The sequence below is a fragment of the Pinus tabuliformis genome, chromosome 4_2, assembly GCF_031772625.1.
Source record: "Pinus tabuliformis cultivar Carrire ecotype Pingquan chromosome 4_2, CPIR1, whole genome shotgun sequence".
In the NCBI taxonomy this organism is placed as follows: domain Eukaryota; kingdom Viridiplantae; phylum Streptophyta; class Pinopsida; order Pinales; family Pinaceae; genus Pinus; species Pinus tabuliformis.
The window spans coordinates 208,115,604-208,126,547 of record NC_142304.1 but is presented as its reverse complement, the minus strand read 5'-3'; positions in this window follow the sequence as shown (position 1 = coordinate 208,126,547).

Here is a 10,944-nt window from a genome sequence, read left to right as displayed (position 1 = left end):
TATACTGGTGGTGGAAGAAGTTATGGAAGTTATCCTACCCAGCCAAAGCCCACCTTTTCCAATGGTGTATTCTGGTTAATAAAGTTCCTATTGGTGATAACTTGAAGAAACATATTATTACTGGGCCATGCTTGTGTATCCTATGTAAAAATTCAAGAGAGACTATGGATCACCTTTTCCTGTCTTGCCCCTTCATGATGGCAGCCTAGAAACCTATTAAGACTTCCTTGGTTATCAACGTTAATTGGCAGGTGTGGAGTACTAAAGAAGGTATGTTTTTGGTAATTCTTTCAGCATCTTTTCATTAGAACTTACAAACCTTTTTGCATCATGAACTAAGAAAATGATAAGGAATTGTAATAAAACATGTGAGATTAATATGCAAGATGAAAACACTGACAATTGTCATTTCCTTATGCAGGAAGGAGGAAAAACGAGAATTTTCCATTCCAAAGGAAAGGACAAGGACGGGTTAACTGCTGTCCTTTTGACGGGAGACCGTATGCAAACAAGGCAAAGCAAATCTAGGCGAATCAGCCCTGGAAAGGAAGTGGAGATATCAACTCGGCACAGGAAAGGAAAGAGATGACTGAGGACTAACGGTTCGGTGAATCCCTGATCGTTGTTTTATCTATTTCTGCACTTAGATATCTCCGCCTTCACCCTTATAAAAGGGGCAACACTGTTAGCTCGAGGGAGTTGGTTATGTTTTATGTAATTTCCTTTAAGATCAAAACTTTGATCATCGAGTCTCATTAAGAACCGATCTATTGTAATTTCGCTTTATGCATTAATATAAACTTGGTTACTATTTCATCTTTGAGTATGGAATAACTTCAAGCGGTGTACCCCTGGTGTTGTGGGGAAAAATGCCTATGCAGGACGATCCTATCCACCTAAGGTGTGACAGTGCCTTAGCAACAAACAGAGACGTCTATTCTAGTATTCTTCCTTTATGAATTAAGAATGAAGAGAGATGGATGGACTAACCGGTGTCTTCCGTTTGTCCCTCGATTCGATTTCTCTTCTCTTGGAGAGTTCCCAGCTACTTGCCTTCTCGCTCGCCCAGCTTCAAGAGGTTTCTGCAAGATCACAAGAAGAGAACACTACACAAGACATGGATTCATATTCATAACTAGTTCAGGATTAGAAATAAACTAAACATACTAATGCAATCATACATCAAAGATACACCAGTATATAGGAGAAACCAAGATAGCTTTATTGATGAATAACAAGGTTCAGGAAGAGATACAACCCAGAGCGCTCCAATCCAGCATCTCCTTCCCAGCAAATGGAATTCCTATCTTCACCCCCTTCAAAGAATTAAGCACCCAATGATTCCAACCTCAAACCAACAGCAATTCTTTGCAATAACAAAATTCCAGCCTCTAGATCTCATGGAGGAGAGATCCATATATAGATGTTTGGAGAGAGGATGAGTCAGATTGATATATGACTAGTGTCCTCTCTCTCTGTAAGTTCTTGATTCCACTTGGAGGTTCTTGCTTCCACTTGGAGATTGGGAACCTCTTACTCATCACCAGTCGAATTCACTGAGGCAAGTGTCATTGAGGAAGATTTTGGAAGCTTCCTGGGTCTTGACACCTCTTGGAATGAACTTGCCATCTGTCAACTCTCGCTCAGCGCACCCTGGTAGTGCTTCTACCTGCGTTGCAGTGCAGGTAGCCAGTGTTGGCTTTGACATTCAGCGCAGACAGCTAGTGGAGCCACTGAATTGATCCTGAATTGACTTGTTTTTGAGCAGTTTCTGGTGGAGAACTTCTGTGAATTGCTGTGGTTTGTTGGCCTTGTTCCTCTAGGGGTAGGAACAACATGTTTAGGGACTTTGGATCCCTTAGATTATGGACATTTCATGCTCAATGCTGTAAGGAACAAAAATGTCTATAATAGTTTCCCCCTAAAGTATGAGGCCGTTTATCGGGTGAAATGCTTTATCAGGGGGATCTGAAGTTCATCCAATGCTGGGAGGAGACCTGTAATGAGATACAATACAATACATTATTTTTCATACTGCTTTCATGATCTAGCTGAGGCGGGCATTCCCATGCTCAGCTTTATAAATTCATTTTCCTGTACATAGGACAGACAACTGTCTGATGGTAGACTGATAATTTTGATGAAATTATCATCCTTTGGGTAGGATGATTATCTACTGCAATGATGTACATGTCAATGTCTTTATCTTTCCTGAATATATATCGCAGCCCGGATGGATGAAACTAGATCCAGGGTCTTCAAACTCATTCGATCTTCACTCTAAGTACAAGTCAATCCATGTGAGAAGTGTTCTGAAGTCGAATATGGAAAGACATCGCTTGATTACCGGTCAATGAGGCAAACCGTTAACAAGCGCGAGAGGAATCACCGATAATGATAATGACCCTCAAGGTATTGCAGTACAATTCACGTGGTGTGAATAAAGGACTTGGCGTCGAACACCACGCAAAATCTTTCGGTCGAAGGTCATTGATGTATACCTGTCGCCAGAAGTGAGAAACTTGCCATTGAGGCATGCAAGCTTCAAAGTACTGAAGGGGTTGTCCCTAGATCAACTTCTTGGATAATGAGCTGATGTTGACAAGAAGTGATCCGTCATAGGAGGGCCTTAATGAATCCCACATCAATGACACGGAACGGAGCTAATGATTTTGATGGAGGTGAAAACGATCTGTGACATATGATTCAGGGTGGCGATCATGAAAGGATGAAGGATAATGTATGGCAGTGGATGGGACACGGTTGACTTTTCTGAACGACTTCTCTTGAACATATGGCGACACTGATGCGATGGATCGGTAGCATTACCCCAAATATGGATGGTATGGCGAGACCATGGTGATGTGACCGGTGAATGAAACAACCTAACCCGATTGTGGTACGGAGGAAAAGTGTCATGTTCAAGAGCGACTTGCTACCATCAAAGTTTTCTTGAGTTTCTCCCAATTTTTCCCCAGTCATTGCTGACCAGTACCTCTTTATTTTTGTCAAGCTTGAGGAGGATAACATATGCTTGTTCTATAACCTGCCCTTCGGGCAAGCCCATCGCTATGTTTTAACGAGCCTAGCGATAGTGAAACTCGTTCTCGTCTAAAAACAAGTTTGTCGCTATTTAATGATTTTAACGAGTCTAACGACAAAGATAACTCGGTCCTTTTCATTTTTAGAGAGTCTGAAAAGGTACATGAAGTTAACTCCAAAAGTCCTTTTTCGTCATCTAATCCCTTAAGTCCAAAAAAGTATAAAACAATACAGAAGGGATGAGTTTTCGATAGTTTTAACGAGCCGAACAAAACAAGCGCTCGATCTTTTTGTGCAATAATCCCTCAGGTCCAAAAAGATTAAAATCTAGAGGAGGGATAGCACTTCCTGTCCCTTTAACGAACTGGAAGGCCAAGGACTCGGCCATCTTTTCATATTTTACGAGTCAGATGAAAAGAGATTAAAGAAGACTCGTCTTTTGAGGAACGAGTGATGAAACGGGTTAGCAGCTGATTCCAGGTACAGGTTGGAATTTTCCAATCACGGCAGTGTCACAAGGATGGCTAGTGAAATCACTCTTCGCAGCTGTTCCTCAAAATGGGTAAACAATCATATGGAGGTGAACGATCGGCCAATGGAAAAGTGGAGGTGACTGGCAAACACAACCAAGGCTTTAATGGCTGATGATATTACATTCGCAGTGGTTATTTACCGGGATAGTTCATTTTTTAACGAGCTTAAACGCGGGTGGAAACATTTGCTCGATCTTATGTTTATTTTTTAACGAGCATGAACTATGTGCTAAAACTGCTCGGATCTTGCGTTTATTTTTTAACGAGCATGAACTGTGTGCTAAAACTGCTCGATTAACCCAGTCATATGATAAGAGTGTCTCATTAAGATTCTATTTTTTATGGAGCTTCATCTTACAAAGCTATGCCCCGCATCCTTTCTTTATGCAAGTTCGGAAACGACTAATCCTACGAGTTTAAAGGGTTAGAGGTCCTAAAAATTTTAAAAAATAAATAGCCACCCCTTGCTTGCACTCCAAAAGGTTTGCATGCCCCCAGGTATAAAACAGAGTTTCAAGGTTACCCCTACTTCACTTCCGCCAAAACAATTGTTTTACCGAGAGAGGCCTACCTCTTTCAGGTTACCCAAAGTTTGCTCCATTCGCGGCCACGAATACAACACTTCCTCGGTGATGTCTACCGAAATAGACAAAGGTGAGCGACGATGCCTGCCAACTCACATAACTTTGAAAAAAGAATCTTATTCTAGAACAACCCCTCTTCAACTCACGGACGGGGTACGGACTAGTCATATTCTTCCGCGGAAACCTACCCTATACCCAAAGTTTTCCTGCCGAAGCAGACCAGGATGCATGCCCCCTGGGTTCCAGTCATATCCTCCCGGATTACTCGCGCTCATCAGGAGGACGGACCGTGGGTTGGGACACTTCTTGCGGGAATAGACCATTTAGGGATGGTACATGACTATTTGCGATGCGTGATCCGGGAAATAAAAGTTGGTCCACGAGCTTGACCACTCTTCCTTCGTGCGGAAAACACATTACTCTAAAGAGTGAGGAGACGACGGCTCCCATGCAATATATATAGTCTCTTCCAAGGAGTAGGTTATAATCCAAGGGTCCTTGAATGACCATCACGTTCATTTGAATAGTCTTCCCTTTCAATGTTATGGGCACATTGGGGAGGATCCCTAAAGATCGACTGGTTCCTTTATCAAAGCCTGATAGATTTATCATTTCAGGCAAAAACGCTGGCGAACCAAGCGCTTTCCAAGCAATAGAGGAAAGGATACTCAAAGATGCCCCCTCATCAATGATAGTGCCAACCATTACCATTCTGTATATTTGAACGATAATTCTGAATGGTATGCTTGCTGGCAAACGGGGTCTGCCTAGTTGCTTCTAGTCGAACGAGACAACTAGGTTGCTTGGTGGTGGGACCGAGTAGACGGCCAGGTATGACTCTGACGAAGTTCCTTCCTGCGATAAAGGAATGGGCAAATTGCCCCCTTGTTCGTCGGAGTTTGTGTTGATGAAGAGAACTTGGACGATGTCGTCTTTATTCTCCTCTGTGATGGTATCATTCGAAGATAGAGCTTCTGAAGGCAAAACCGGGTCAATTTCCGCCTCAACCTTTTGACTTTCATCAGGTATGGATTCAGATGGTTCATCTTCAATGATAGGTGCTTCGGCTGACCACCTGAGCGGGCCAGCAGGGTTCTCAACTGGTGAAGGACTTGGCAAGAGTTTTTGATATCCAGGAGGAAGTTGCGCTCGTAAAATTGGGCGATCTTCCAAAACTCTTTTAGCCTCGTCTAAGAAGGGACAACGGTGGATGGCATGGTTGCCTTCACACAGTTTGCAGGGAAATCTAGCTTTCCCTCTCTGTCCTGTGACTTCACTTTCACTAGTTGACGGTGTGCTGTCAACATGGCTATCAGAGGTTGACGCCACCGAATTGTGCAAATGGGGAGACCAGTCCCTTAGTATCCGAGGGATGCAGGGACAATCTCTGTGGAAGTGGTCTCCCTTGCATATGACACATGGCGATTTAGGCCTAGTCAGTGCTGTGTGTGGATTTTTGTCAGACGCCACTTGTTTGCCCCCAGTCGCTTTTGGCTCCTTCTTCTTCTTCTCTTTCTTCTTCTTTTCCTTCTTCTCCTTAGGAACTTGGTTTTTTGTTTTACCAGTTCCGTCAAGTGAAGAGGAAGGAGGAGAGGAAGAATTAGATGAAGTAGAAGGCTGGTGGGTAACTCTGGTCTGGTCTAACTGTTGATTCGACTGTTCAGGAATGGTGGTGTTCTGAACGACATTGGTTGAAAAGAGCCAGACCGGCAGGCCAATTGTCAGTCCTGGAAGCGACAATGTGGCCATATGGGGCGCACCAACATCTCCCCAAGAGGAGAAGGGACTAGGATTTCCACCAAGGGGAATTCCTTGGTTGGTGTGCTCCATTTTTTCAACCTAAATATCAACGCAGGAAAAAGGGGTGATTGTTCCGTTTAAAATAAATTTTAACGATGCTTTAGACACAACTTGCTTTTTCAATTTTAAAGAGTCGAGAAAAAGCTAAAGATGACTCTAGTCTCCTTCGATGTTTTAACGAGCCCGAAGTGACAAATGCTCGGATGGACTTTTTCTGTTATAGAGTCTGAAAAAGGCCAAAAGAAAATGCTCTGGAGTTCTAGGCAGAGGGTGTGCCAAACTTTTCGCAAAACCGCAGAATACTTTTTAGGGTACGGGCGGTCGATCTTCCTGAATGCTGTGTTCAGTGCATTGCGATCAGTAGGGCGGCCGACACGGCTTCCTAAGGATAAAGGTTTTATGCCTATAGGGGTCTCCCAATATATACGCGACGGTACGTGGGAGCACAATCCGTACTGGCGCTATCGTCCCTCAGGAGGAATCACCCACCATCAACGAGATCGACAGTCACTAGGCTTTACGACGCCAGAACACGTCTCTAGCCTAGACCTCTATGTTGTGCGTTATGTTGCAAAGCGTTGTTAAGTTCATTCAATTTATTTTAGGTTGATCTTTTTAGAAGTTTGCCTTTTGAGGTTCACCACGAGATGTATGATACAATTCCTAAATGCAGTCTAAAGATGATAAGCAAGATTTATATCTTTTCAACTTATGAAAATCCTAGCTACTAAGGGAAAATAAAGACACCATCTTTTCTCAAAGAGCAATAAGCACACTCTAATGCACTTTTCCTAAATCAAACATGCAAACTATCAAGATGCAAATGCACAATGCAGGTGTTTGTTTTCCGCTTTCTTAGTATTGATGCCTACAAAGAAAGCTTTTTGTACAACTTTGAATTTGCTTTTAAATGACAAATACAAACAAGTTTACTTTTTCGAAATCAGAGAGGGTAGAAGAGATTACAACACTTAACGATTTCCGAAATGAATACTGGTTTCGACACTTAAAAGAGACAAACTCAAACCAACAGCAAAAGTAAATGTATAATCAATTGTAATCAGCCAATGAACTCTCTCCTAAGATCACAATCAACAGATCTGAATCAAGGGTTACAGGATGACTATTTCACTCTTGCAAAGGAAAACTGTAAATGACGCCACAAACACATAAAAACACTCACAATCTTTTTGTACAAAAGGAGGCGGAATTTAAGCAGAGAAAAGGAGTTATCAGACTGGTACCTATGCTGGTTACAGGCTACAAAAATCAGAGATCAAAACAAGGCAAAACAGAGCAGAGAACCCCAGCTGCACAAGGCCTAACTGGATCAGCGCAACCTCAACACAGGGTTTTTGACATTCAGCGCAGGTAGCCTTCACGGGACCTGCGTTGAAATGCAGAACCTCTTCACACGGTCTGCGCTGAAGGAGAAACGAGAGTTTCTCACTGGGTTCTGGGTCACAGATTGCTGATTAATCTACTGTTTCAGGCCAAATAAAAGCAACAAGAAAGGTGCAATCAAAGGGATGCTTTGAGGGAGTACTAAGATCTATCACAAAGGATCATCAAATCATTTGTGAGTCCATTGTTCAGATCATAGACAAATCCAGTGATTGGATCAAAGCAGCAGCTGTCTACTTTGCATCTGAGAATAGCAGATGCAGTTCGATTGTTGTTGTTGAGTCTATGAAACAAATAATGATGGAAACACAAATAAAATGAATAAACAGATTTCCCCAGCGGAGTCGCCAATTTGTTGTGGGGAAAAATGCCTATGCAGGACGATCCTATCCACCTAAGGTGTGACAGTGCCTTAGCAACAAACAGAGACAGCTATTCTAGTATTCTTCCTTTATGAATTAAGAATGAAGAGAGATGGATGGACTAACCGGTGTCTTCCGTTTGTCCCTCAATCTGGTTTCTCTTCTCTTGGAGAGTTCCCAACTACTTGCCTTCTCGCTCGCCCAACTTCAAGAGGTTTCTGCAAGATCACAAGAAGAGAACACTACACAAGACATGGATTCATATTCATAACTAGTTCAGGATTAGAAATAAACTAAACATACTAATGCAATCATACATCAAAGATACACCAGTATATAGGAGAAACCAAGATAGCTTTATTGATGAATAACAAGGTTCAGGAAGAGATACAACCCAGAGGGCTCCAATCCAGCATCTCCTTCCCAGAAAATGGAATTCCTACCTTCACCCCCTTCAAAGCATTAAGCACCCAATGATTCCAACCTCAAACCAACAACAATTCTTTGCAATAACAAAATTCCAGCCTCTAGATCTCATGGAGGAGAGATCCATATATAGATGTTTGGAGAGAGGATGAGTCAGCTTGAGATCTGACTAGTGTCCTCTCTCTCTGTCAGTTCTTGATTCCACTTGGAGGTTCTTACTTCCACTTGGAGATTGGGAACCTCTTACTCATCACCAGTCGAATTCACTGAGGCAAGTGTCATTGAGGAAGCTTCTGGAAGCTTCTTGGGTCTTGACACCTCTTGGAATGAACTTGCCATTTGTCAACTCTCGCTCAGCGCACCCTGGTAGTGCTTCTACCTATGTTGCAGTGCAGGTAGCCAGTGTTGGCTTTGACATTCAGCGCAGACAACTAGTGGAGCCACTGAATTGATCCTGAATTGACTTGTTTTTGAGCAGTTTCTGGTGGAGAACTTCTGTGAATTGCTGTGGTTTGTTGGCCTTGTTCCTCTAGGGGTAGGAACAACATGTTTAGGGACTTTGGATCCCTTAGATTATGGACATTTCATGCTCAATGCTGTAAGGCACAAAAATGTCTATAACACCTGGAGGCTAAGGGCCCGGCCTTGGAGGAAACTTGCTCCTGTATTATTATGTGTGGTTTACGCGTGGTTTGATTATCAGCGTGATTCAGTAATTTGATGTGTTTTGTTAGTTTACATTACATGCTCTGTTATGTTTACTTTATTGAGACAGAACTATTGCATTGACTCTGCAACATATCACTGTTCTTCTAAGTGTTGATATAATACTGTCAGTCTTTACATAATATTGTTGATGTTCCATTACAGAGCCTCTATGCCATGCACTTATTCATTGGTATTGCGGAATTAATCTTAGTGATTATGTTCTTTGCGATTGTGGATCTAGAGGCATTGCTGTTCCATTCTGAAATGCAGTCATATTCTTTTATAACTAAGAGTGATAATAGGTTTACCGAGATCAGGTTACTATTCAGGTGTGCCGTGTGCATATACTGTTTTGAAGTACTGTTCTATAATTTATCATTAATCAGTGTTGTTCCATTTTGGTGTGTTGTTCAATTCGTCCTTAAGAGTGAAGGATTGCCATTCAATTCCTGTAGGTCACAATTTGTGCATTTAATCTTGTAGACTAAGGTGTTACTGCTTGCTAGACTTAGTTTGCTGTTCTATTTCAGATTTGTTGTTCTATTTCAGTTTTGTTGTTCCATTTCAGATTTGCCGTTCCATTTCTTATTTCGCTGTTCCATTTCTTATGCCGTTCTATTTCCCGTTCTTTGTTATTTTGGTGTGAATAACGATCCAAGGATGTAGTGAGCACTGACATTTACTGCCTGGCTCCTAGATCCATGATTTGTTCTCTGGTTTACCTTAGTTCCATCAGTTTACAAAGGGATGAGTTACTGCTATGAACCCTTGACTGATAACTTGCTTAGTTTTCTGAATGAGTAGTTTAATCTTTTGAAGTAGTTTACTGTAAGAAAGCATCTGTTTACTCTTGTATTTCTGAACACTGCACTACTAGCATTACTTTGAAAAATGACAGCCTCAGACTGAGACACTCTTTGAAATAACAAAACGTTCCTGGATTGACAACTAATGTGAGGTAATTAGAGGTGAAAGAGACCCTTTTTATAGCTCCACATTTTGGCGCCATTGCTGGGGAAAGAGTGCAGCCATTTGTTATTTTTTCAGAGTAGTGTACGAACTTGTTAGGGAAGAATTGGGTTTTGAAAATGGAAGGTAAGAACCTACATTTGGAGCATGTAACAACCTTGCTCCCCTGCCCGCTTTCCTACAGATTTGCTGCTGTTTTGTTTGGGTAGAATCCAGTAGTTGATTGGTGTGCATGACTAAGCAGAAAAAGCCAGAAAAGAATTCCAAACCTCTACCCAAGCCAAAAAAATCTAAGGGGCCGGTGACCCTTGGCCAATCAACCTTCATAGAGGAAATCATCAAGAAAGCAGAATCTCAGCCCTCAATAGGACCCAGAAAAGTTATTTCTAGACAGCCTACTAGTTCCCTTCAGGCCACAGGATCACCATCTGTAGCCTTTGCTGAGGTGCATAGTCAAACTGAAGAGCAGGACTTTCAAGAAATTGAAAATTCTACTCCAGAACTATTGCAAGAAGGGAATTTCAGCAATCTTTGTGAAGGAGAAGGAGAAACAGGGGAAACTAAGGAACCAAGGTCTCCTATTGGAACAACTCAGCCATTAAACAGCCCAGACAAGGGAAGTGCTACAAAAATCATTGTTGAAGAAACTCAATCTCCTCAGACATTAGGCACTCTCATTATCCCAGACAGAGGAAGTGTTATTAAAACCAGTCCTGTTAAAGCCATTCCTTCTCAACCTAGGAATACCCTCCTAGATATCCCAGAAGGTTATTGGCATATATTCGACCAAATGGCTCAAAACCAGCCAAACACCCAAACCTCTACATTGCAATACCCCATAGTGGATACTGCAGCAAATGAGCCCATGAAAGCAATCCCTCTTCAACATATCCCTACATTCCACGGTCTTACATCAGAAGATCAGGATGCATTTCTATTCGATTTCGATGTGCTGTGTAGGGGATATGATTACACCACCAACCCCCAGAAACTAAAATTATTTCCCTCTACATTAAAAGGGGCCGCCTTAAGATGGTTTATGGGATTAGGTGGCAGGGTTATAAATAATTAGGATCAAATGAAAGAATCTTTTCTAAAGAAATATAAGGACTATTG